This window comes from Hemicordylus capensis, chromosome 11, assembly GCF_027244095.1.
Source record: "Hemicordylus capensis ecotype Gifberg chromosome 11, rHemCap1.1.pri, whole genome shotgun sequence".
NCBI lineage: Eukaryota > Metazoa > Chordata > Lepidosauria > Squamata > Cordylidae > Hemicordylus > Hemicordylus capensis.
Genome location: NC_069667.1, coordinates 17,834,711 through 17,838,402, shown reverse-complemented (window position 1 = coordinate 17,838,402; position 3,692 = coordinate 17,834,711). Strand labels below are relative to the sequence as shown.

Below are 3,692 nucleotides of genomic sequence, written 5' to 3'. Positions count from 1 at the left end.
TTGAGCAGCCCTGTTCTATAGATAAGGTAGTTCATGTTGTGAGTTTATTTACCTTATTGATGAATTTTACTTGACCTTTTCAGACTTACTCAGAAGTGGGCCAGATTCCTCTTCAATAAAACTGGCCGCATTCTCACGTAATGGGAAACTGGTGTTAAACGGGGCAGAGGTTGACAAACTTGTACGTCCAAATGCATGCGACTTCAGTTTCGTTTGGAAATTGAGCCGAGGTTATGCACCACCAAGTCCAGTTTGAAGCCTTGGCCTGTAGTGAGTTTCGTCACCCTGACCCGAGGTTTCAGTTGCAGAGTGTTACAAGTGGATGCAGAACTGGTGGCTGCATTCGCTCTAATCGGAGTCAAGGAAGGTAGCTCCTCCCACTCTGCAGCTGTGATTGGCTGTGAGGGCTGTCCTTCCTGCAAGAAGGAAGCCCACACAGCCAGTTCCCCATCCTCTCTGCAGTCTCCCTGACTGCAGAGAGCCTGTTCTCCATTACGTCCCAATTTGGACAGGAGAGTGTGGTGGAGTGGGAAGCAGAACCATGGGTCTATGGGACCCACGGTTCCACGTTAGGTGCGAATACAGCCACTGCCTCTTTGGATTAGCCCAAACCTTCCAGTCTGCTTTCCAGGCTAGTTTCCCTTTCCTGTCCAAAACCAAGTGGCATGAGAGGTTGGTACCAGCTGAAATCTGCAGGGGAGATTACCCTTTACCACCCTGCACACATGGTCTCACCAAGCCCAGTTCCTGACCAGGAAGGAAATGAAGTGGTTGGCCTGGCTCCTGGGAGGCTGGCGGCGTCTCCTGGCTCCTGGGAGGCTGGCGGCGTCTCCTGGCTCCTGGGAGGCTGGCGGCGTCTCCTGGCTCCTGGGAGGCTGGCGGCGTCTCCTGGCTCCTGGGAGGCTGGCGGCGTCTCCTCCCTGCCTGGCTGCACTGGCTTCTGCTGCTTGTTCTGGTGTAGAGGAGGGAGTGAATGAAACTTCTTTAAACAATAAGGGCCTTTAAAATGATCAATGCAAGCTGTAGGACCATAATATAGTTTGACTGTATTGTCTGACACTTGATTGTAAAGTTCCACTCTGGTGGATGGGGGGAGTGGGAAATATTTGTGGGGAGGCTCTTGGAGTCATCCCTGGTGGGGGTGAAGAAATAAAAGCGTCTGGAAGTCTTAGCACAACCGTGCTCCCTCTCCTTGATGTTAGCAATTTCCCATCATGTGATATTGCCAATCACCGTTGCTAATATACCATGAAATTCAGTTGTGTGATGCAGGGCATAACCCAGTCTCCCATCTGAAAGGTTTGTTACCCGTAATCCTGCATGAGTCATTAGCTGTGTCAGTGAATGGGGCGGAATTCATTCCGTTCCCCTGGCACTTCACCCTCTGGCAAAGAACCGACATATTACATAGTGCCTAATTCACTGGAGAAGACCGATTACTGCGGTGAGCAAAACATTTGCTTCCCAAATGGCTGATGGGGTCTCTGCGGAACCACATCTCAAGCCGATCTCCCTGCTCTGTGCAGCCAGTTTCCATTTTCATTTGTGCATCATTGTAGGGGTTCTAAATACAGCTGGCCAGGAGGTGGAGACAGTAATGAGATGTGACTGGGTTGGGGTGATGCGTGGTGAAAGTTTGTGGAGTTGGAAAGTTTGGGTGTTCAGGGATCCAGGGTTTTGTTTTGTTTTTTAGTAGGACAATGAGTAAGGATGAAAAAAGTGGTTCTCCACACAATGCATAATAATTAACCTATGGAACTCTCTGTCACAAGGTGTGGCAGCGGCAGCTATTGGCTTAGATGGCTTGAAAAGGGGATTATTTTATTTATTTTACAGTTCTACCCCACTCTTCCTCCAAGGAGCCCAGAGTCTACATAGTTATGTTTATCTCCACAACATCCCTGTGAGGTAGGTTGGGCTGAGAGAGGCAGGTTGGGCTGAGAGACTGGCCCAGAGTCACCCCATGAGTCTCATGGCTGAATGGGGATTTGAACTCAGGTCACCCCGATCCTAGTCCAACATTCTAACCACTACACCACATTGGCTTAGACAAATTGATGGGAGAGGATAGGTCTGTCAATAGCTCTTGATGATGATGGCTAGATGGAGCCTCCATCTTCAGATGCAGTATATCTCCAAATACCAACCTTTTGGGAGCATCTCCTGGAAAGGGCTGTTCATTTCATGTTCTTCCTGGAAACATTTGGCGGAGGATGCTCGGTGTGTTAGACCTTCTTTGGTCTGATCCAGCCATGCTCTTCATAGGTTCTTCTTACTCTGACACAACAGAACAGAGCCTAGAAGATCAGGATGCAGTATCAATAGAAAACTCAACACCTACTCCCCCCCCCGGCTTGGTTCATTCAATACAATAACTGCTAGCAAAGCAGAAACAATATCACCGCTTTAACTTGCATTCAAGATGTGCTGCCAGCATGATGTAGTGGTTAGAGTGCTGGACGGGAAAGAAATGTGAGTGACAGATGTTAGAGCCAATCAGGAGCTCATAAAAGGGTGGTGGACTCCATGACGCACTGCCTTTCCACGAATGGGGAAGAATTGCACCTCAAGCTATTTCTGCACATTTAAATTAGCCCCAAGTCTTTAATTATTTCGATGAATTGTCAGGACATGTCACTTATCTGTCAGCTCTCTACAAAGACCTTAGTAGGCAGCTGTCTGTCATTCCCCTTCTCTCTTTTGAAAGTTCTCCAGCAGGACTTTTCAAACTCTGAAAGGTCGGGGCAGAGGTTTGGGGCGCAACCCTCAACCCCACACACACTTCCTGCTTTAATGAAAGCTGTGGGTTTTTTTTATTTTTAAAAAACCACATTTATTCAAATCAGGTTGCAGCTTCCATTGCTTTCTGGCAGCTTGGTGCTGCAAAATATTAACAATTTTCGACCGGCCAACGCTCGCCCTTTAAAGAGCAGGATCCTAAAGAGCCTGTCAGAAAGGAGGCTTCCCAGGCAGAGGACAACTCACCTGAGCGAAGTGTAGGAGTCATCACTGATTAATTCTGTCTCACCTGGGCTTCGGATGGAGGCTGTTGGGCCCACACATGGAAGAACCATCCCTATTAAATCTGAAAGCTGCCACATCCATTCACTGCTCCTGCCGTCAGCGGAGGGCATTCAACCCTGCTGCCGTCTCCCCCACCCGCTCCCTTTCTTCCAGGGCTGTTTCAAGTGCTTACGCCACATCCCCAATTTATTTCCCAGAATACCTGCAGCTGCAGGGCTTGTTAGTCACACGACAGTGGCGAAGAGTCCATTCTTAGCCCTGAAAGTGTGGTGAGGCTTCTTGGGGAGAGATTTGCAATAATCACACACACACACACACACACACACACACACACACACACACACACACACAGTTATTAATAGTTATGCGCACACACTGGCCTCCTCTTTGGGGAAAAAAAAGTGCGCTCTGATCCACCTCACCCTTTACCCACATCTCTGTTCTTTTGCTAGGTTGAACTAAAAGTCCTTCATGGTCGTCGTTATCCTGCAGGCAACAGCAGCAGCCATCTGCCCAAGGGGTTGTGGTGCCTGAGGTGAGGTAAATGTTACTTACCCCACAACACTGTGAGGAGGCCAGCCCCCTTTCAGAACTGACCCTTACATAGGAACATTGGAAGCTGCCATTTACTGAGTCAGACCATTGGTCTATCTAGCTCAGTATTGTCT

General features: G+C 48.8%; 1 long non-coding RNA gene across 1 annotated transcript; it reads right to left on the bottom strand.

Moving 5' to 3' along the window:
• Positions 1-778: 778 nt before the first annotated feature.
• On the bottom strand, positions 779-3,491 carry LOC128335279 (uncharacterized). The gene is made up of 3 exons (XR_008311558.1): positions 2,986-3,491; positions 2,148-2,297; positions 779-952 (listed from the first exon to the last, which is right to left on the bottom strand). It is a non-coding gene; the product is annotated as an uncharacterized LOC128335279 (long non-coding RNA).
• Between the last annotated feature and the right edge of the window lie 201 nt (positions 3,492-3,692).